Raw genomic sequence first — 25,631 nt, 5'->3', positions numbered from 1 at the left:
TGCCGCTCTGCTACACAGAGGCTCGAATCCCGGGGGTTGGACTTGATGATCTCTAAGATCCCTTCCAACCCACACCAGACTGTGATACTGTGAACTGACTAACCTGTGATGAATCCCACTGGGCCCCTTGGATCTATATACATTCAGGTGCTTAGGAAATCATGTTTGAGTTTGGACTTGCCTGGGAGTTTATTGTTACAGCAGCCTCTAACCTGGGGCAGCTAGTGTCCCAGAGCCCACCATCTGCTTTGAAGGTAGAAGTAAGGAAGGCATTAAATGTCTCTGCTTTGTCTGTGTTTCTGTTTTTAAGGTGACTATTCTCATCAAGTAATAGATCAATGTTCTCTCTGGTCATCCTCTGTTGTTAATATATTTTTGAATTTATTGTCCCCCACACTACTGGCCAGCTTCAACTCTAATTGAGCTTTGGCCACATGAATTTTCTCCCTACAAAGGTTAATAGTAGTCTTTCTGTATCACCTGACCTTTTTTCCAGTGGCCATGTGTTTTCTTTTTCCATTCTAGATTAAGATTCCTGTTTAGCTAAGCCAACCTTCTGCCCCATCTGGTAGACTTCTGACACTTTGGAATTCCTTGCTTTTGTGCTCCTATGAGGCGATACTTAAAGAGTGGCCAATATTGATGGACCCTGATGCCTTCAAAAGCAGTTTTCCCAGGGAACTAAATAACTAGTTCCCTGAGCAGCCTGGGGATGCTCTCACCACATCTAGAGTTGAAGCTTTTGTGGCAGTTTTCCATCTATCATCACTGATATTAAATTCAACTTATTGTTACATGGTAACTATGTCCAAATTATTATTTATTATTATCTGCTAAGGCCAAAACATTTACTCCTTCCTTGTTCTAGAAACAAATGGCTGCCCAGTTTGTTGTTAAATTTCACAGTCTTTGTGTTATTCTTTGTATCTTTCAAATATAAAGCATTATCACAAGCAGTTTGTAAGCTTACTAATTGTAATAATGTACAGCTAATATCTAACTCCGTAATTTTGATATAGGTATTGGTGCTTTTGGAAAAAATAGAAATGTGTTTCTAAATGAACTACTTTAATCAAAGATTTAGCTTTTGCATATTCTTTTTCATTAATGTTTGCAGAAGCAATAATGTTAGTCATTTTTAACAGGACTCTCCTCAATTTATCAAGAGGAAAAAGCCTGTCACTACATTTTATCACTGTAATCATTAGTAGAATGGCAAGTGTTATCTTTTACTGGTAAGTAAATTAGGGTTATGTTACTTATGGATTAAGTGAATAGAATTTAAAATGTATGTGTCTGTATGTGTGCATAAGTACATATGCACACAAATATGCCAACATATCTCATGGTAAGATAATTCAAACCAAAGCACCAAATTAGTGTGAATATAAGTGCTTAAGAGACGAGTATTAGCAACTCTCACATGGGTAGAATTGTTGCTGAAATTTGAAGTCAGATTTCCAATCTGGGCAAAATCTTTTCCCTCTGTATGAATGAAATACTCAAAAAATCTCACTTCCATGCTTCCATTCTTCTTCAGTACTGTAAATAAAGTTTTGATATTTGATTAATGCTCTGGAAATCATTATGAACTTAAAATGGAATACAGTTTGCCTTTTCCTAGATCTTTTTGAAGTGTCCATTAGTGAAGAAAAGGAAAATAACTTGGACAATATGTATTATATCATAAATCCATAAATGCTTCTGTAAGGCACAAGAGTTATTTCAACATGTTAATGTATGTTCTATATGTTAATATGTGTATGTTAATATATATGTTAGTTTAAGAACTTTTATTTGAGTTTGATAGTAGATTATTCTGTCCAGGCAATTATCCTATTTAGTCTCCCAAAGACCAGTCAAGTATGACAAGAACCATCAAAACAAGGCTAATTGATTTTTTTGACTCATTGGCTAAATGAAATAATTGTGAAAATGATCAGATTAAACTGGTTTTCAAGCTGAAACAAAAATTAAATATTTTAATTTTCTTGAAATAACTTCAGTTTGATCCTAAATTTGGTATTTTGTTCAATAAGTAGCTCTTCTGTAATATTAATGCTGATATCTTTTTCTACTCCTTTTTTTTTTTTTTTTTTTTGAAATAGCAATACTAATGAAGTAGCCACTGTTATATCTACTTCTGAAAAGCATGTAATTCAAATCTATTTTCATAAGGAGCACTTTCTCTGTAATTCTACAGAACTTGTTCCATAGGAATACATTTGATGATGCAGTACTCTTATCACACCACTGTCATAGTAATGATGAACAAAATCCTACTCCCTCATAGAGCTATTTTTCATTTATTAGAATGCAACTCTATTAATCATAAATTTGACAGCTTAATGCTTGGATTACAGCATTAAAATGTAATTCATTAAAGTTTGTTCCAGGCAGTGTGAGTCAGGCAGTAAAATATTTATTAATCTTTTCAGTACTTTTGACAGAAAATTGAGTTTTTTAAAAAAGTTGAATGTATCATAAATACTAAAGCTGCTCTGAGAGTAAAACCTCCTTCTTTATTACACTGGCCCATGACTTCAGAGGTAGTTAGTGGTGTGGCAGTAGGGACCAAACCTTTGCACTAATATTCCTTTACGTTTTATTTCTGTACAACAGATGGCAGCAGAGGGGAAAGCCTGAAAAAATTGTGTCATCTGTGAAATGAGTGTGAAGCAAAGATGTGTCACTGAATTCCTCCATGTGAAGAAAATGGCACCTACTGACATTCATTCATAACCCTCTGGACATTTATGGAGGCTAAACAATGAGTGTGAGCACAGTGGTGGATAACAGTGGTGCAGAGACAGTGGGTCACCTCACCTGGTGCAGATTTTATGAGTGCAGCTTGCAGGATTTTGTTCATCAGTGGTGGAGATGCACAGATAATGGAGGTGACTCTGCTTAAAGTGTTTTGAAGCTGAAAACTTGCTTTATCAAATAAAATTATTGTGCTGTTTGTTGCAGCTTTAATGAAGTAAATAGGTGCTGTTACTTTTGGGGTGGCCTACGTATCATATATTAAGGATCATTGGCATGTCAATAATTGCAGGAATGTGTGATGCATTCTGTAACATAGCCATCTGTTCCACTGTTCTTGTATGTCTTCAGCATCAAAATTTTACCAGAATGTCTAGTCAAAATAGCTACCCATCTTTTAATCCATGGAAAAGGAACAGACTGAGATCTAAAACCATAGCAACAGCTAATGTTAAAATTGCACTTTCAGCCAAAGATTTCAATCATTATTGCTCTCCACCAGAAAGACAACTCACCTTTGCATGAGCTACTCAGTAAGTTCTAGGAGTGCACTGATGACAGCTTCCTAACACTATTAACATGTAGAAGAACTTCTTTGTGTTGAGGGTGATGGAGCACTGGAACAGGTTGCCCAAGGAGGTTGTGGAGCCTCCTTCTATGGAGATCTTCAAGGCCTGCCTGGATGCTTACCTATCATAGAGTACCTTCTTTAGTGGGAGGGTGAGGGGGCTGGACTCTGATCTCTTAAGATCCATGTTTTCTTCTCTAACCAATTCTCTAAGTGACAAGGGGGAAAGGAATAATTGGGACTGCAATCAGTTCATTTAACTCTACTGATCTGTCTTCCTCCTCTCAGTCCATTGACGGTTCTTCCCGCAGTTCCTGCCAGCACTTGCTCCTTCATGGGCTTGTCACTGTCTTCAGCTTCTTTCATGGAGCATTCATTTGCCCTGGAGTAGGGTCCTCCATGGGCTGTAGCTTAGATATCTGCTCTCATGTACTACAACAATTTTCTCCTCTGTGGGGTTCAGGGAACTTCTGCTCCAGGCCTAGTGTGCCTCCTGCTTTCTTGCTTCACTGACCTATTGTCTGCAGGACTCTTTCTATCACATTTTTTCACTCTTCTCTCCATGTTGTTGTTGCTGGGGCAAGTGGAGCTGGCTTTGATCTGATGCTGGGCAGCTCTTGGTGTCACTTATACCTGTTAACAAAATGTCACATACACCAAAATACAGTGTCTTGTTCCAAGTAACCCAGCTTTAAGCAGGGGTGCTGTACTAGATGGTCCCCAGAGAGGTCTTCTAACCTCCACAGTTCTGTGATTCTTTGTACTACTTCTGAATATGTATCTTTACCTATAAAGAAAATATGTATCATTCCATGATATGGATATAATAGACATTTTTAGGGTTGTATGTGAATACCTAAAGTTTGTACTGTTTAACTGGACTTTGACCTGGAAATCAGTGACTTTCCTTGAAATTCAATAATATGTGAAATGAATTCACAGAATCACAGAACGGCAGGGATTGGGAAGGACCTCTAGAGAATGAGTCCAACACACACCTTTCACTAACAAAGGAAGTAGCAACTTCTTAAATTTTACAGTATACTACATCAGTTAGAATGACTTCAGCATGGACTGAATCAGTCTGAGCAGCTCTCTGTTTTTTGTCACTTGTGCATGTCCAACTCTAGCTGTAAGTGCTTTCTCCCTTTTCACTGCTGGTAGAAGGGTTTCTTTATCCCTAAATAAACACTGCTTCAGAATGGAAACCTGAAAGGAATCTAATGCATTAGGGAAAATATATATATATATACATATATACATATAATACAATTTATTTACAATATATATATATACATATAATACAATTTATTTTTTATTCAAATAAATAAATAAATTAAATAAATAAATAAATTTAAATAAATAAATAAATAAATAAAATAAATAAGTAAATTTTATTTATTAATTATTATATATTATAAACTATTATTATTTTTTTATATATATATATACATATATATATATACTGTTTTATGATAAGAAACGGGAATAGGTTCGTCTGAATAAAATGCAAAGTTCTGATGTTATAATGAAACTAGATAGTCTGGAGCTGTTATGTTTTGTGAATACAGAACACTCCCCTAAGCAGCATGGAGTTTTAAGTCCTCTCCAAGATTAGTAAGTATGTAGGAAAGAAACATATATTTTTTTTCTCTGATGAAATCACTTCATTCCATTGCCTCTTCAGAAATTTAACCTTTAATCCTGCTGGTCTGCTGTTCTTTTTAATACTTGACATCACTGACTTTTGGTTGCGTCTGACACTTAAGTACTGTCCATGTTCCTTGCTTTCCTTGCCTTACTCCTTGCTGTTTTTTCTCACCCTTCTAAATTGTATAAACAAAACGAAAATGTGAAAAGTGTTTTCAAGTTATTCCATTGTTTGCTTGGTACATATCTTTTTTTTTTTTTTTTTTTTTTTTTCCTAGATTAAATATATTTAACTTGTAGATTAAATCTCTCTTCACAAAAATTACAGATTTAGATATGCAAAAAACTAATCTTATTGATTCAAGCTATTATTCTTGAGAACGCTGAATTTTAAAGGTCAAAAAACAGTTCTAGTGATCCACTGAGAAACATGACACTATAGAATATTATTTGTCAGAGGAAAAGGAAGAATGCTGTAATTTCTTTTTACAAGGAGTGACTCTTGGCCAGTGAAACAACTTTACAGTTCCAGAGATAAATTAACTGGGCTATGCTGTTGCAGACATCTTTCTCTTTCAAACACTGAAGTAGTAGATTATTTTGGCAATAAAATTTCCCCTCTGATGCACTGAATATTTTCATATAATTTATGGAGTTTAGATGTAAGAACCAAATACTTTATGATGATGAAATAATTAAGATAGTATTGTTAGTTTTTGGCATATTATCTAATTATACTGTAATTCAAAAATGTTTAAATTAGAGCATTTTTCTATTTCACTTTTCAAAACTATAGGTGGGAAAACTTCAGCAATGAATGTAAACCTAATATTGAAGACTAATGTTGCATACAGATGATAAAGAGGGGGGAGATGTTGCATACAGATGATAAAGAGGGGGGAGATGTTGCATATTGGGTAGGTGGTGCCTGCGTGCACCTGGGGTGGAGTCAGGGAGGTCACGAGGGTATGCCAGGAGTGGTGACCTGTACCAATATATAGGGCTTGTTGTGAGGCATTGAACTTGTACTTTGGCGTTACGCACTGTGTGTGAGTCCCGTCTGTTCGCCATGTGAAGAGGCACGGTAAAGTCACTAGGCAGCCTTGATTTGTCACTGGATCGGGAGGCAACAACTAACTCCTCTCTTACATATATATAGTGGATGTATTTTGAAATTTGTTAGATTAATGCTAAACAGTTTTTACTTCTTTGCTCCTATATGATTTGATATTCAAACTTTTTTCAAGGTAATTTTTATTTCATGAAAAAGTGAAAAAATATATAATGCTATATTTTTTTTTCTCAGTATTGGTTTTAATTAAACTAAATAGTGTATTTTTCCCTGCTTTTCACTCTTCCTAGGAGTACTGGTCCCTTTTCAGATAAAATTTTATTTTCATTCTGGTATATCAGAAACTGTTTCACAATTGTATTACTCTGAATGAAAATAAATTCAACTCACTGCATAGAGAAGTCAGAAAAAAAGTTGTATATCTTAGTGTCTCAGCAATATGGAATTAATTTTATTATCCATCATAAAGAGTACATTAGCAATTTTATGTATATTTGAGGGACAGAGGACTGCATAGATTAGAACGTAGTTTAAGTATTCTTCCAAAAATAGACTTGACTTTGGAGACACAAAAAAATATTGGTATTATATTTGTACTTGGTTTGTATCCATGCTAAAACTATGAGTAGTGAAACAGAAGAAAAATCTTGTCATTTCTGATATTATTTTCTGTGTGCATGGAGACCTTGGGTCTGTGATAAAGATGCTATGAACACTTCAAAAACACACACAAAATAATAGTGTTTCTTGGAGAGCTTATAATCTAATATTTAAGCAAGAAAACAACTTTTGATAAATTTATGAAATTGTGTACAGCAGATTATGTGAAAGATAGTGCAGTTGTAGGTAGCAGATAGTGTACTGGTCTTCTAACTGTGCCCTGTAAGGCTTGTAGAGTGATCCATCCCCAGGTTAGTCTTCCCTTTGTTGTGAGGTATATAAAGTCTAAAAAGAAGGCAGCATAGAATCAGAGTGAGCTGTTAAGTCTCTGAATGTATTAGCACTGACAGAGAGAGATCTATTTATCATTGAGATTTGTGGCAAATATGATGTATTCTCAGACAGATAATAATTCTGAAGTCATTTAGCAATTTCACTTCCTTCAAGTGTTTGGTAGATTATTCAGACCTATAGGTATCTAGCCAAATCAGAATTCAAATGATTAGAGTTTCTTCATCTTTTAAGGAGTTGGCTGGATATTATGTAAATTGTGTAGGGATGAGCAATATTTTTTTTTTTAAATCACTGGTTAATCTGCTAATTTAACTTGGTTAAACCACTGCACTTGCAATGCTAAAGATTTTCGGTTTTATTGAGTAGAAGAACTGCATAACATGTGGATGGTATGTGCTGCATCCTCTTCAAATTATGCGCTTTTCTTTACTGTTCAGTTTATATTTTAAATTCCAAAGGATTCCTTGCCCACCACAAGATGGCTCAACCTTTCTGTGTGGGGGAGATGCTCTAGCAGTGATGGCATGATTTGATCTGAATCAGTTTACCCTCATTTAAGTAGTGTCACCTCAATTAAGGCATAACTATAATTATGTAATATATACCAAGGGATTCTAATGGAAGTTCAGATAAGACTCTTCACTATCACAGAACTGGAGTTGTACAACACCAAAAAAAAAAAAAAAAAAAAAAAAAAAAAAAAAAGAGAAAAAAAAAAAAGAAAAAAAAAAGAGAACAATGCTTGCACACTGAAAAGCAAACATGAATGCATGCACAATTTGATTTATAACAGAAGGGTGTGATAAGGTAATGGGAAAACAAGTGTGACTATATGACAGCTGTAGTGTGTTTGAAACATCCTCCTGTTTAAAACTGAAGGAACATAGGCACATAATCTTTTGAAAGCAAGATCTTTGGTTCTGGACACTTTTTTTCTGATCTCTTCGAAGACTGCTGACTTTTAGGAGATAATGCAAAGCCCCTGCCCCTTTTTTCATCATTTTTCCTATTAAGTAAGGTAAGCTGAGTGAAAAATGAATAGGAAGAAACTTTTCTTTGTAAAGAGAAACTAAATGAATACACACCTATAAAATTATTTTCATTTCTGTAAATCATTTCATGAAATGTAAATTTGTTAAATTTTAGGTTTAGTATGTGTTCATTGAATTGAAAAGTGCTATAAAAATTCTTGTAATTAGACTTATTTACAGGCCTTATTTCAGTGCATTTCTAGCAATTCACATAATACAACATACACGTTGCTGTCAGATGTAATGACAATAACCCTAAGCACAGATTACAGCTCTGCTCACTAGGGCTTTGTAAAGCAATAAGAGATGTTCTGTCTGATTCTGCATGGTTGAAATTAAAATAAATAATCTTACTGACTTCACTGGAAAGGTGAATAGATTCAGCCATATGTCAGCCATACAGAAAGAAAAAGAGGACTTTCTGCTTTGAACAAGAAACGGATGAACCATATAGTGCAATCTGTGTTATAGCAAATTCCAGATACATAAAGCATACAGTAGACTTAATCAGAATGACTTGTGAATTCACTAATACTTCCTTTTGAATCCTTACTATCAATTCCTTAAGAACTGTGTAATTATCTCTTGATTTAAAAGACAGGACAAATTAAAGACTTTATGTGTATAAATCTATATATATGCATGAAAAGTACATATAATTTCTTATGAGTTACTGAAGAAGTCATAAGTCTTTTCTGGACTCAATATATGTTAAGAAAATGTAAATTTTCTTTTAGATTTTTGCTGATATTCCTATAATATTTTGATTTGAAAACTGTAAGTGAACAAGCAATTTTTTCTCTTCATTAATTTGGTTAATAGCCTCACAGAATTTAGGTATTGTGATTTTGGTTATATAAGCTTATATCTTCTATATATATAGATGAGATTATTGCATGCATTGCTTTGTTAAATTATGCAATTTGATAAACAGATGAAGAAAAGCAATGAAAAGCCCAAGTAAACTCTGGGGCATACATCTATATTTCTTGGAAAACTGTGTGAAATTATAGTATAGAGAAATGAAGACTTTAACATTGATATCAAACTCATTTGTTATATTACACGGGTTTAGCACTGTTATTGCTCTATGGGAAAAAAAAAAAAAATTGTAGTAGACAGTTGAATCTCATCACTGCTCCTACTCATACTTGAAATTAGCATCCCAGTTACTTAATACTGATGGTTCATTTATGATTCACTTATAAAAGAAATCCTTCAAATGTCAAAATACTTCACAGTATCATTATTTTTTTATCTTTAAAATTTGTTTATCAAGAGTACTGTAACAATGCTGTTCCTATCTCCTATTTATCACTACTCTGTTTAAATAGTTCAGGAATAGAATATTTATTTTAAAAGCTGTAGGCTTTGAAAAATCTATATCAAACCTAAGGCTCATTTATTCAGACTTAGAAAAAGCAGTGCTAGACAGCTAGTCTTCTACTTTATTTGTTGTGTTCACTAGTGTAGCTACTGCTTCTGAAAATAATGTATTTGTGCTCCCATTATCTACTTTTTCATCTTTTCTTGATGAGCAATAACATCTAATACAAAATTCCAACTTGTCCCTCATAATATGGCATTTCTTATGTTCTTGGGTGTATAAGGAGCAATTAAATTATTCCTTTTTAGTCTTCCTCCCTGAGATCTGTTATCTTGTAACCAGAACTAGGGGATATAATAGGTTTTGCTTGTTTGTTTTTTTTTTTTTGTTTTGTTCTTTATTATTATTATTTTCAAAGTACTCTTGATGACTATCTTTTTTATTGGCAAATGGATAATGATTTACATCATATTTAGTTTCTCAAGGAAAGTAGAAAGTAAATTAGGTAAATTATTGGAAAAAAGTGATGATGATTTCTAAAGGAAGTAAGGCATACTGAAAAGCAATGGACAGTTTTGTGTGGAGGAAGCTATATCATCTTTTATTCAAGGAGTTTTTCTTTGAAAAAGTGATTTTGTTGTTGTTTTTAAGACAAGGAGCAGGCTTAACTAAATAGGTCAAATTTAACTCAACCTTTTATTCTATGGCTTTGGGCAGAAATGAGTATGTGCGGAACATACGTCAATTCTTTGCAAAAGAAATTCCTTTTCTAAATTATGTGGTTTCTGTTCAAATATACCTGCTTTTATTTAGAGATAAGAATATGTTATTAATCACCACTTTTTCCAGATATTTTTTCTTTAACTAAGAAATAAAACAGCAGTAGAATTCAGTCACCTTTAAAATACTTGCATGTCAGTCCTCTAATAGTATACTTCATAGAGTCTCAGAAATTAAGCTGAAAACAATGACGTACTTGAGAACATAAATAAGGACTACTAGGGATGCAGAAAACAGTATATGTGACAGTCAGTACTTCAAGAAAAGCAAGCTAGAATACAGTATTACCTAAACCTATAAAAGCAAATTAACGTTATGAAATGCGCGAACTTATTAAGAACTTATAAACTACAGTTAAAGTTGTGGAAAGAAAGCCTACTGCAAACCTGAAAATCCATCTTGTGAAGTAAGGCCATCTTAATCTGTATATAGCATTTATGTGTATCTAACTTGACATCCAGAAATGGAAGATTGAAAGTGGGCTGGAGGGGATACACATAAATATACAAGACGCTTGATTGGTTCTTTATTTGGAAGCTCATCCTACCACTCTGATAAAATTCTAATGAGCTCTGATAGGACACTAACAATCTTTGCTGCCAGAAGTCAGGCTCTGTTTGAAGTTTACATTCAGGGCTTCAGATGGTGTTCTGTCTGGTAAGTTTCACATGAGCTCACCTCTCAAGCTTGTCCAGATCCCATTGGATAATTTCTCTTCCTTCTGTAATATCAACTGCAACAGTCAGCTTGGTGTCATCTGCAAACTTGGTGAGGGTGCACTCAATCCTGCTGCTATCCATAAAGATAATGAAGAGGTTGAACTTACATTTATGTGTAATATCACTTGAAAACAGAAACGTATTTTCAGTTTCAGAAAGACATTCAGGTCTATAGACCCATACAGACCATTATGTTCCTTGTTTTTTTCTGGCCTTCTCAGAATCCTTAAAAAAAGTATGTGAGATCCCTTCTTTGTTTTCTGGCTCAAAGCTTGCTTCCTGAGGTATTTCTTGTGATAAGACTCTAACTAATTTATGGAGGAGGCAAGTGATGGGTGCTACCGTGTGACAATCAACATCACTTTTTAGGCATTTAAAATCACCTTCCTTCAAAGCTGTTTGCCTCTGAAGAGAGTGCTTGGGACTGTCTATGGAAGATCTGGCCTGGGACTAAATAGCTCCAGCTTGGTATGGGAAAACTGGGGAATGATACCATCATGTCCTGTAAAAAGCAGGATGCATGTGGACATCCAAATATGTCCTAGACATTAATTTTGGACTAGGTTAGCTCCTGTTCCCTGTCATATCCCAGAGGGTGGACTTCAGACAGTTTGATTTTTTATCTGAAAAAATGACATGAAAGGAAATTTTTTTGAAGATAAATAAATCAAAACAATCAATCTTCCTGACAATTAGCAGTCAGTCATTTTTCTCTGGCCTTTATTTTGAAGATATGATGCCTGTTAGGACTCACTTGTCATACCAGATTCATTCGCAGAGGCACTTCAAAACAAAGATTTTAACTATATTTGTCATCTCTTAGCTCAGGCAATGACTATTTTTCCTAAATGTAGCACCATTGTGACAGCTACCTCACAGTGAATCTCTCTGAATCTTCTCCATATTTTACTTTGATATTAAGCATTTCTTATGTACGTATTTGTGGAGTTGCAAAAAAGACATGTATCAGGAAATCAGAAATTACTAAGAAGACTGACCGGTTTCAATTTTATTCACTAAAACTCACTACTTCTGAATGGTAGTTCATTTTATAAATTATCGCATCAATACTTGCTTTATAGAGAAAACATAGTCTTTAGAGCATGCATTTAAACTTAGCTGTGACTGTAAAATACTACAGAGCTGATGCTGTACAGCTAGCTCAGTTTTGTTACTGTCCCTGGTGGATTTCAGCACTTTAACAAGAGAATCTGGAGTGAAGTAATGGAGGTGGGCTTGCTATTTCTAAACAGCAACAACTAGGGGATTCTACTCTGCTTTCAATAGTTTCTCTTCTCTTTTTTTGTTCTTAGTCATCTTGTCAGCCATCTTTTTGTGCAGCTGGGAAAGTTTCCTGTGTATTTTCATCCCTTTGCTCTTTCTTCATCCTGATGTGAAACTACTCCTTGGATCCTGCTGGCAACTCTGCCTAGCTCTATATACCCTATTCAAAATAACTATGTAAAAATTTATCTGTTATGTCAAAATGTTGCAAAACAGCTATAATGTAGTTAGTTACAGTTATTTTTTTAATAGGTTTATATTCAGCTACCTGACTAGCTAACATTAATTAGTTAAAAGTACATTAATGCATCATAGTTGTTGTAGGGCCTGTTTGAGTTACAATACTAATTCTTCTATAAAGGAAATTGTAATAATTGCAGTAATTTCTGCTCTTGAATAGTCATTAAGAAAGAGCTAGAAGATTGTACGGTGGATGCAATTTGTTTTATTTTCATGCATAAAATAGATTTACAGTGACTATATCAAAGTCTCCTACTGACCATGGAGTTTCTGACGTAGAGTTAGATGGGGATGTTTCATTGATTATCACATAGACCCATACATCCTATGCTGTAACCATGAAATGTTTCACAGAATTGAATCATTGTGAGAAACTATCTGTACAACTTCTGTTCAAAATTCATGGTATTTCAGATATATGATAGGGAGACACAGTGTCCAAGACAGGCACAGTATTTTGTTTATAGTCACAATGTGTACGTGGTGCAACTGTTGGTAGAGAAAGGGATTTCCAAGTAGTTGCTTTTTCTTCAGTAATTGATTCAGTGTAAAAAGCGGAGTGTTATTTGGTGCAGGGACCAAAAAATTAAACCTTTCCTTTCCTTGATTAATTCTTTAATGAAAATGTTGAATAATTGGTATGTGTTTGTCTTCTGATTCTAGTTTTCTGTGCAGCAGGCCTACTTCCATAGGAGGTGTCAACTCTGCTTCTGACTCTTGCTAATCTGTAATCTAGATAACAAGGTATCTCCTTGGTAATTAAGTAAGGTAAACTGAATTATTCTCAGATTTAGGAAACAAAATATGCGCTCTCTAGCTTACTGAATATTGTTATGCACAGGTGGACGCTGCTATCATGCAGCATTTTAAAAAGAGTGTCCTGTTGTATATTTATTTACAGTGGAAGACCTATGTTTCAAATTCAGAGTAGATGAGCTTGATCTGCACTAATTACCAGGTCACTACATTCAGCAGTGAAAACTTCCTGCTTTGAGAATCAGTGCCTAAAATTTAGGGCCACTCTCTGTTGACAAATATCTTTCACTAGAGGTAATAACAGATATGTTACTATGGGACATGCCTGAACTACCTTTGTAAGTCCAAGAAAGATGAGCCAAATTGGGACTTCCATTCTGGACATGTGTTTCTGTGAGCACGAGAGCATTTGAAGTGGACTGTTTAGTTTACAATGCAGTGCATAATTTCTTCTACTGAAGCCAAATTTCAGAGTAGACAGGATTACAAACTAGATCACTTCTGCACCCTCAGTAAGCCTCATCTTTCTTAATACTAAGACTTGATCCCTTTTGATCAGAAAGTGAAAGTACTTAGAAGCAATTGCCATTGTGTAAAAGCATTCACAGAGCCTCCATTCTCCTGCCTTCCATAACTAGCCCAAGGATCAGTTTAAGAATAACCTATAAGCTCTTCATAAGCATCTCATTTAAATATTTATTATAGTGATAGTCAGCATTTACATAGCTATTATGTGCATTATACAGCACTTTAGTAAGAATGACCTGTATGATCAGCAGTTCTTGACTGTTTATGACTATCCAGAGGAGTTTTGCCCCTAAAGGTAGGTAGTCATTAACAGTGAGGAAATATTAATCCCATAGGCGATTATTTATAAACCATGCAAAGTTCATAATATATAAAATATCATTTTCCTACATTTCCTATATTTCATGGTATATGATGCTGTCTCTGGAAATTGAAATTTTAACAATAGGAAACCATGGCTTCATTTTTAACATCTCATCACCCTTGTAACGAACTTTGTGGTTCATCTTTCTACCTTCATTTTAACAAAATCCTTGTCATTTGCTGTTTAAAAAGCCCAAATAATAGTCATTTTAGGTGTCACCATAACACTGTATCTTAATTTTCTTTGTCAAAGTTAAGATAGGTGAATAGAAAAGGTGGGAATTTTCCGTTTCCTTTCTTATAAGATTGTTTAATAATAATAATAAAAAAAAAGGCCCCAGGTTCCATGTAGCTTGTTTTAGTTTATTTTCATTTCACACAACTTGCATTTCCATGGAGTCTTTACAAAACACTTTGCTTAGGTATACTTGAAACTTTGGCGCCATTTATGTATCATTTAATTATTTACTTCTTGTAAGTAGATGCTTAAGTAGTATACTATTTTCATGGTTATTTCTTCAGGATGATGCCTACCTGTGAGACGTATTGTAGAGTACCTGCTTCATTAGGGGGGTTGGACTTGCTGATTTCTTGAGGTCCCCTTCACCTCCTGCACTCCTGCAATTCTGTGATTCTGCAATTCTGTGAATTTCAGCTTACATAAAGGATGGTACTAAATTTAAGTGCCTTTTAACTGTGCTTCTTATTGTATTCCTAAATTTATTCTACCCCCTTCCCCTCCCCCCCCATCAGATATTTCAGATATTTCAGTTTTCCTTGAATTCTATGCCATATATAATAACCAATTTTTTTTTTCTGAATTTTGTAATTGACAAAGTTAACTAATCTTGGCCAAAATTTTGTACATACATTTTTAATATACTGCATGATGAGATTTCTTTATACTTCCAATTTGGACATTTTTTGACAACATTCTTAGAACTCTTTTTTACTGTATGAAGTTTTTGTTACCCAGGAACTGCATGGATTTCTATTTCACAGGCTTATACAAACCATGTTATTTCTTCAGTAATTGATGAAATGTCTATAGCAAGGTGTTTTACCACCTCAAGATGCTGCTATTTATTATTCTGAAGGGTGTTTTGAAGATGGAAATCTGTCACACATGGATCTGCAAATATTTTCAGTGTGTTATCCAGTTATTTTTGTAAATGCCTACAGTCTTGTATTTAGTATTCAAGTACAACTGTGTAGGAAAACTAGTTGTAATTCATTTCACTGCAAGAGCAGCCAACATACTTCACTATACCTTTTTCATAGATCTGTTCAATTTCATTCCTCCTTATTCAGTGATTTACTTGATGTATATATTTGCAGCCTATTACTGTCTAGAGAAAACTATATGTAGTTAAAAATAATCCATCACATAGTGACAGGAAGATGGATTTTACTCATTGTATGCATTCTTGCAGTCGTGTTCCTTTATTCTCTTAGAAAATGTACTCCTCTTTTGATAATCTGAAATGTAATATATTAACATTTCCTGACAGAAAAAAAAAAAATTAAGATGCTTAGCAAAGGAAAACTATTAATAAAATTGATTTATAATTTTTTCTTACTATAACTGTTTTTTATCTATTGGAAATAACTACTTTTATTAAATAATTTAAACAGTGGAGATCAACCTAAATTTTAAACATGTAGAAAAAAATATCTCAATCTTAACATTAAAGGAAGCATATGTATGTGGCATGAATGGTAATAAGAAGCTGTTCTCAGCATTCAGTAAAATGTAATGAGTTTGAATGAATCATGGCATTAAATAAATGTAGTATTATGCCACATAGGAAAAAGGACAATGTGACATTGATTCAGAGACAAACTTTAGCCAGTTGCTTTCTTGATTTCAGGATTTCCAAAATACTAGAGTAATATAGAGAATAGAAAAGTGCATCTAGCACAGGTTTCTGCACTTAAAAATCTATCTTTTTTGTCCATTTGGATGATTTTTTTAGACCATGCTAAGATGTTAAGCACACATGTTTTTGCCTTAATTTATGTTGAAGTTGGGGATTACACTTGGAGCATGCTTTTGAATGGAGGGAGAGCTTGGGAACAGTGTAGCATATCCATGAAAACACAGAGGCTGTCTGTTTATTTTATAAACGAATGAATAATTTTTTTGAAAACATGATTAAGCAAACACAGTGTTAAGTCAGCACAGAATGATCAGCTACTACAGATATGAAGATCATGTAAACTGATAGCACTTTCTAGTAGTGAGCGATGTTATAAAAATCTAGAAATGAAAACATGTCTTCTTTTTCAGTAGGCAAGTCATTGTGTTTTATACAGTTTGTACCAATGATAAAATTTTATGGAAATACTTATTTGCTTACTGAGTACCTGTGGAGGAAATATACCATGGTACTTCATACAAAAATCAAATTCCATGCAAGATTGATGGAATATTATAAGAATTAATTTAATGTCTTTTTTGTTTGTTTATTTGTTTTGCTTAATAGAGATCACTTTACAACATAACATTTACCATGCTAAAATAAATAGGGTTTCATTCATCAAAAAATCTTTTTTTTTTTTTTTTCCCTAATGCAGACAGTAAAAATGAATAGAAAGAATGATTTGGAGCAGAAATATGCAAATTTCTATCTTGTTATAGCTAAAACTCAAAAATTTCATGTCTCGGTTTGGCTATCACTTGTTTCATGGTGTTTATTTGAAAGAATTTGGAAAGTGATCATATTCTGCAAATTAGCCAGAGGTTTTGAGTTATGCATTGAAGTATATGAAAACTACATACATTTAAAGTCACTGTTCTGTGAACCATATAAATAATGAAACCAACAATCCTGTTAAATTCTTCGAAGTAGCAGAAAATGGTGCAAGTGAATATTTCTGAGTTCTGTTCCTCAAATAGATTGCGAAGTCTTAAAAATTAATTCAAAATGGATGCCAAACAAATGAATCTGGAACCTAAAGATCAGAATGAAGTTTCTTTCATCATGTACTTCTAAACTGAAACTTGGATAATAAAGTGATTTATGTGGTTAATGTATGTTCAACATATGTTCTTACAATCAACAAAAGGTCACATGTGATGGAGTGCATTTTGTTTTACTGATGTCTCATTTTCAATTGCTTGGGAAGTTTGAAATAAGCAGGAACATCCATTTAACAATCCTGTAATATTGCCACAATGTTCTTTCTTTCAGAAACTGGTTAATTCAATCTGTACACATAGATTTTTCCATCAGTTTTTAATTTGCTCAATTTCAGTGAGCTGTTACCTACAAAATTTTACCATTTTTCAGCCTGGTGACTGTCTCATTGATGCCTTGTGGTATTCCTTCTCTTCCATTTCCATTTCAATACAGATTTTATAGTTCATTACCTGTCAATCAGTTTTAAATGATGTAGTGCTCATTGTATCACATTCAGTAAAACTTGCATGTCTTGCATGTATTTCAGCTTGATCTCCATTTATTTCTTTGAGCACTGCTGATAGCTGTAGCTATATTTCTTTCAATGTGTATGTATTTTAAGATATGTAGTTTCACGTTGCTTTCATTTGGAATATTTATTCAAGCAAGTGAATTCTTACTCAGTGATAGTCTGAAACTTTCTTATCTGTAACATTTGTCCATACTTTTTTCATAGCTCTTAAAAGGCTTTTTACTGCCTTTTTACTGCCATAGTTCCCCCTAAACAAAAGTAGCAAAATGAACACAGAAGCAAATATGTCTTTATTAGAATATCTTTTTTTTTTTTTTTTTCCCTGAACATGTAGAGCATGTCCTGTATCACAGAAGAGCATCTGTACTTCTCTAACAGTGACCAAAAAAGGTGACCTTAATAGTAGATTTTCCTGGATGGTTCTTTATGCTCAAACTTCTGTTTCCACACTATGGCATTTTGTTGTGGAAGGTTACAGGAAAGCTGTGTCAACAGAGATAAAAAGGGTTTTTATGTATGCCAATGTTAGAAAATCTCAGGAAGTGGCAAGGTTTCATGTTAATTTATCTGTATTGCCACTAAGATTCTGTTTCATGAGAATTTAACAATTCAAGTTGGGACCATTAAAAATAGCATTCAAATTAAAAGAAGCAGGAAACTATTTTTGAATTGGTTCTTGTCAAAAACTGTCTATAGCAAAATGTATTAAGTGTAGGTTAATGGGGCAGCTGTGTAACCTGAAATTTTACAGACTGTTGTATAATTTCTGCAGATGAGAGGTTATTGCCTTGGTACAGCATACAATCTCTGTTATCCTACAGTATAACTGAAGTATTTAAAAAACAAAAAAACAAAAAAACAACAAACGACATGTTGTCTTCCCTTTTATTCTCTTGAGATTATAAAGCAAAGAGAAAAGTGATTGTGAATGCTTCAAAAATGGGACGGTGTGAATGTTTGGGGAAGCCAGAAGTGCACATCAACTGCCAGAGGATTTATTAATTTTTCTTTACTTGATTATGCAGACTGGGTGAAAATGAGAGTGTGAATGTATAATTTTAAAGAGCAGTCATTGAGAAAAAGGATTGGCTGTTGTCACTGCAGTATAAGCTTTATTTCTGCTACTAGCACTAGCAAGTGATTGTACTTACATGCAATTTCTTATTTACATCTATATATGTACACTAGTCATAAACATCTTCAGCCTCAAAAGATTTATTATTTTATTTATTCATGCTTCTTCATAATTTTTATGAAAGTAATTTGTAATGAATCAGTGTTAAGCAAATATTTTCCTGTTCTACGATTGTAAGACTAGAGGTTTTAATTTATTCAGTGTTGCTCTAGTGCATCTCTCATTGCCCAGTGATGAAAGCTGTCATACGTATCATAATCTTCAAAACATAGACTCTGATTTACTTTATTATTTAGGCACTTGTTGAGTTTTAAGCATGAGAAGATTTATCGAATGCAGCATCCTACATAGGTCTTTCTGAAAGTAATACCTCTTATTTCTATGGAAATTGCAACAAAGAGCACAATGACAGTATTTGATAGAGCAAAATCTTAGCTACAAAACACTATGCTTCAACATAGTCCTTATCATTTTTTGCTATGCATTTTTGCCAGTGATAAACAAGAGCCTGCATACCACATGTGTAAAAATCTGCACCAGCAAGGTGCACTGTCACAACCACTGAAATGTACTACCCACCACCTCACCGTTCTCACATCCACTGTGTAGTCTCCATAAATGTTCAGCAAGAGTCAGTGAATGTCCTTGGGTACACATCTTTCTACATAAAGAAATTCAGCAGCACACCTTTGCTTCACATGCACTTCCATGTCAGATGCCATTCTGTCAGACTGACCCTCTGCTGCCATCTGTCACACAGCAACAAAATGTAACGTAATAAGGGTGGGAACATTCAGCTTCTACTGCCATACCACCACCTTCTGATGTTATCACCACTGCTTCTGATGTTATGGGCCAATATAATAAAAATGTGTTGCCCTCAGAGTAATCCTCATATTGTTAGACTATGCCTGTAATTTCTGATCTCCATTCAAATAATTAATTAATTAAACAACTTCTATTTCACCAGGAGTGCATTTAAGCTAGGTAATTTTCTCTGTTTTAAATCATTAATATAAGCATCCAATGTTCAACATTTTTTTTCTTTTTTTAAAAAATTATTATAGGAAGAGAAAACAATATTATGATTTTTTCTTCTTCTATGAATATAAAAGATTTTGTCTTTTAGTTGCCATAAAGTACCATGCAGTTGTGATGAATGTAAAACAAAATTGACAACGTGGAAAATGAAATATTTTAGACTAACATTTCAGAGCTTAGTAGGAGGTTGTATGGACTCAACACCAGTTGTTTAAAACTGTTTCTTTAAATGTGTCCATAGAGATTCTCTTCCTCAGTAAATTCAGTCCTGTACATATTAGATTATAAAAAAAACACTCATTGTCCTTTTACATAGTCAGAAAAGTCTTCAGAAGCATTCTACCTCTTTGTATTGAGACTGAAAGACTTCCAGAGGCTTACCACAACATGCTGTAGAATATCACCACACTGCCAGTAGTGAAACTATCTTACATGGATGCACTTCACCATTTTAAACAGTGAAGGCAGTTTCCTTGTAAAACATCTCACATCTGACATTTGCAGAGAGGTCATCCACAGCTCCTTTCACAATTATGCTAAACATCATTCACTTTCTGAAGCATCCAGTGAACATACTGCTCTGGTAGAGTTTTCCTCTGGTCTTTGTTCAATTAAGAACTCTAAGGTTCCTTCTTCAAGTAATTGTTACTACTCTTCAGTCACTTCTAATGTGTGTGAAAATATAGAAATTTACTTCAAAGATGTTTGTAGTTTTCCCTCTGGATTTGGGTTAACTTCCTTCTTAATAGCTGGTATGATGCTATGTTTCAGACACATGATGAAAATAATGTTGACAACACACTGATGTTTTATAGTTAAGGCAGAGAAGTGGTTAAACTAAGTCAAGGTGTCGTCAGCTTCTTGCCTAGCACTGCCTGCATGGAGCCTGAGAGCGCAAAAGGAGATGGGATGGGACAGAATCAGGTCAGCTGACCCAAACTGACTGAATGGATACACTGTACCTTCATGTGGCTGTGTTTGATCATGTGATATTGTGCTGAAACCTAAAAGTGGAGAGAGGTATCTGGGGGCTTCTGTTTCTTCAGGACTGAGCGGACATCCATCCAGTCCAGACATCAGGCTGTTTAAACTATTTATTTATTTATTTATTTTTCTCCCCCTCACTCTTTTTCTTCCTGATTAAACTGTCCTTACATCAACTCACAAGTTCTTATATTTTTCCTTTTTGTTTTAATTCTCTCTCGCATCCCACAGAGGGGATGCATGGTGCTTAGCTCCTGATGCATTAAAGTATAATTTCTCAGTTTTTTATGAGCACAGCATATAGTCTCTTATTCATTGCTGGTGAAAATGTGTAGCTAATGGTGGTGACTGTGCTGAAAAATAGCATTTCTTAGTTGGGAATTTGCACTATAAAATAGTGTTATTGTTTTCTTTTTGTCTGTTGTTTCCATTGAAATAAGTAGGAGGCATTTCTTTTGGAGCAACCTATGTAATTTTGTTATTTCAGCAGTTTGTATTAGCTGTTTTTATCAGATCTCTGCTGATGTTGATTTGTCTGTGCTTTATGTTGATAATTGCTTTCACTAGTATAAAATTTTATTCTGTACTTATTTTTACTTATCAGAAAATGCTTTCTAATATATTTATTTACCTGATTTTCTACACATTCTATTGCAGCCACTTATGGAAGTTGCCTTTATCATGTTTGTTTCTGCCTTTAAGTCTTCTACAAGGCTTTAGACAGTTGATTCTGAAAGATGATGCTCTAAAAGTACTTGAAAAATCTCAAATAAGAAAAAAATGTCTTTCCATAGATATTGCTACCAGTTAAACAGCTTCAGAATTTCATCACAAGCCCTATTCTTAAGCCATCTGTTGAGTTTCACTATTTTCCTGTGCCACTTGATTAATTTATATAGGACAGGAAAAAAACCATTAGTTCTGATTAAAATTCTTGAATTCTTGGGGTACGTGACTCGAGGAGAGCAACACCAAATATCAGATCTATCTTGAGTATTCCCTCTGGAGAGACAGGACTCATTTCTGTTTGTAACACTGTACCCACGACAGGATTTTTTGTTTGTTTGTTTGTTTTTTGTTTGTTTGTTTTCACCCTTAATAAAAATATACAGTTTATGTGCAGAGACAAATTTCTTTATTACATTATTATATACAAACAAAGTTCTTTTAGTTCAGTTACAAATAATTCAAGTTCAGCTATGCAATTGCAGCTCATAAACAAACAATAAAATTAAAACAGCTGAGGCTGTTATATGGAGATTTTCTGCCCCTTCCTTTAGCTTTGTGGTCACCTTTCCAGTGCCACAGAGGTGAAATAATTTTTTGGATTAAGTATGACATTGATGGGTATTGTTCTCCCCGGAGCTTTTGTTTTGTACTGTATTTTTTAAATGCAGTAGTGCCCAGTAACAAACTTACAAGGCTGAATTTTTCTAGTGAGCAGCAACTTTTTTGTTTATACTTTTATGGCGTCTGGTATGGTTTCATGTTTACATTTTCAAGGACTCTGTTGTAACCCTGTACATATCTTTTCATTCTGGGCTCATGCATACCTCAGTCTTAACAGAACAATTATTTGCAATTCCCATCTATTAGTTAAAAAATATGTTGGCAATGTTGGGAAAATTAGTACAGAAGTTCTACTACATAATTTCACAAGCTAAGAAACAGCTAATGCAAGTTAGACAACTTTGCTCAGTTAAAAACTTGTGGTTGGCTGGAAATCCTGAGAAAGTTTAACACTCTCAGGCATTACATTAATGAGATAATACTAAGTTTCTGACCAGTGTCTAGCAGAGGTAATATATTATTTACAGGGGCATGTTCTGAAGAAATTGAACAATTTCAGAGCCCTCAGTTCTGTATGTTTAGCAAAGGGTTGTTAGAATTAAAATCGTATGGTTGGGTTGTGGTTAGACTTGATGATCTTTAAGGTCTTTTACAAACTGAGTGATTCTGTGATTCTATGCTGTGATTCTCTAAGGTTTTTGCTTTTTTTTTTATTTTTTTTCTTTTTTTTTTGTTCTTGTTGGTGGTTTTTGTTTTGTTTTGCTTTGTTTTGTTTTCCTGTTTTGTTTTCTTGCTCTTAAAATAGCATTCTTCATTTTTCCTGGATTCTAATAATTTGTTGATTTCTTTCCTTTCTTTCCTTTGCTGGCAGGGCTTTTCATTTCTTGTTTTCCTTTCCATATTCAATCATAATTGTGGGCACCACAATATAAAAAGAATATTAGAATGTTGTAGTACACCTAAAGGAGAGCTACAAAAATGGTGAAATGTTCAGAGGCAGGATGTATGGGATCCCTGGATTTTCTTAGCCCAGAGAAGAGGAGCTGAGGGGAGGCCTCATGGTGGCCGCTGCTAGGGCAGTGCTGAGCTCTGCTCTATGTGGCAGCATCAGGGCCCAAGGGAACATCATGGAGCTGTATCAGGGGAGGGTTGGGTTTGGGGTTAGAGAGAAGTTCTGCCCCAGAGGGTGGTTGGGCACTGGAATGAGCTATGCAGGGCTGTAGTCATGGCCTAAAGCTGACAGAATTAAATAAGTGTTTGGATAATGCTTTCAGAAATATTGTTTGATTTTTGGGTGGTCCTGACAGGAACTGAATTTTATGATCTTGTGGACTTTCAATTTGGAATATTCTATTCTTCTCTACTCTGTTCTGTTCTTTTAATTATTATTAAAATCTGAATACTAATTGGAAACATGTACTGCTTAAAATTTTTTCATTAAATGAATGAATGAGTTCCCATGCCTGTAGTCCTATTTTTTAATAATATATTACCATCAACAAGGCATGAATCTACATTTTTAATAATCTAATGCTATAATTCAGTTATATATAACATTTGTTAAAGTGTACTGGACCGTGACAGGAATTTTTCCTTGTAAAACATTAGCTATTGCCAGTTTAAGGAAAAACTAAAAATGCTGTAAGCACCTAATATTTAATCTTTTTTTAACTTCAGTTTCCAGATTACAGTGGTGACACTTGATGGATGGGACAAAAATTGTTGATTAAAAAATCTTGTCACATTCCTTGGTCATTTTCAGGAGATAAATAAAATGTAATATATAAGAATATTTACAGAACCAGACTCACTGATTTACTAGCACAGCACTATAATTTTTTGGAAATAAAACACAAAATGCTTCAGCTGTGAAGATTAATGTATACCTTGGAGCATCACAGTAGTTTAGATAGCAGTTGTTACAAAACCGTCTTTAATGTCAATAGAGTGCCGTAGGATCAAAACAATAAAAAATGTGACTTGGTTCTTAATTTTTCCATTCTTCTTACAGCTCAGTTAATTCATCTTAACTTTGAAATTTTCAATATTCAAAAATCATGCTCAGGTATTCTTTATGCCGAGAAAGAAATGAATTATAAAAGGGATCTCATGAAATACTGTCATGTCATTGCTGAAACTCAAACTAAGTAGTTATTATCAGTATTTTTGCTACTATCTTTCAACCACTTGCTTTTGAAGCCATGCAGTTTTCTGCCACAAATGATGATAGTCAATCAAAAGTATGCAGCCCAGTATCTTGACCAGGATATTTTGTCTTTGGGCTATTGTGTGTTGATATTTGGATTTGTATTGAATGATGAAGAAAAGAAGTATGACTGCGAAAGGGAAATGGAATTAAGATAGGTGTATTTGCTTATAAAGAAGGCTTATTCAGGCTATGGATTAGCCAATCTCTGATCATAAAATGGGGATCATGTAAGATTCCTATATATGAGAACGTCTTTTAATGTTATTATTTTCCCTGTTGATTTTGACTTTTATGATACTAACTAAATATTTTAAGGAAAGCATTGTGAAATAGAGTTCTGTTTGATTCTCTGCTTTACATGGTAAAAACTGAGGACTGAGTAATAATTTAAAATTATGATTTTAAAAGTTTATCTCCAATTAAAAAATAATTGCCTCTGCTTCCCTATGACTTCTTTTGGTTGATCTCTGCATTTTCAGCATGCACTACAAAAAACGCATCATAAAAATATTTAGTCATTTTCAAGGAAAGAAAATTTTTCTTTTCTGAAAATTTATATCTGATTGAAATTACAGCAGCTAGGAAAAAGACAAACAGCTTCCTCAGCTTGCTGCACAGCCACTGGCATAACATGGAAAGCAAGCAAACAAATATTGTAAATCATCCTTTATCTGACCATTTTATTTTATTTTATTTTATTTTATTTTATTTTATTTTATTTTATTTTATTTTATTTATGTTCTTACTGCATTATATTGAATGATACAAATTACTTAAAATTTTGCAGGAAGAGAAAGGTGAACTGGGGCAACAATCTACTTCAGCTCTCAGTCCATTATGTATCTATTCACAAATTCTCTCTAGAGTAGATCCTAAAACCTAATCATCTAAGATAATATGCAATTTACTCCTCAAATTCATGCATCAGCAAAAATGAAGTCTTTACTTGGGATGTTTTCCTCACTTTTAAATTCCTTGCTGTGCTGCAGTAAACAGAGAAAATGGGAAAATGAGGACATGCTCTCTTTTTATCCCTAAAGAATCATCTTCAGATTTTTTTGTTTTTATTATTATTAATATTATCATTATTACTATTTAGATTAAAGATGAATCAGTTTATCCTTACCTGTTTAGAGGAGTTGAGTTTATCAACAGTAAACTAATGTGGAACGCTGGTATCATCTTGTATCTATCTGATATATACAGTCTCCAATCAGACATTCTTTATAATACATCAAAACTTACAGAAACAGTATTATCAATACCTCAAACAAACTTTTGTTTGTAATGTTACTGCTAAAACCTGTGTAAGTTCTGCAGCAGAACATATTTGTACTTTTCTCACAATGCTCTTACTTTTTAGGTGATTCAGATTTGGGCATTGCCTTCTTTTAACAGATGGCTGAATGGTTATTCTAGATGCTAATTAGTCTTTTACATTTTTCAGCTAACCTTACAGAGACACATTCCTCTGAGAGATGATTACACTATGTGATTTTAAA

Source organism: Coturnix japonica, chromosome 1 (assembly GCF_001577835.2).
Source record: "Coturnix japonica isolate 7356 chromosome 1, Coturnix japonica 2.1, whole genome shotgun sequence".
NCBI lineage: Eukaryota > Metazoa > Chordata > Aves > Galliformes > Phasianidae > Coturnix > Coturnix japonica.
This window is presented reverse-complemented; position numbering follows the sequence as displayed.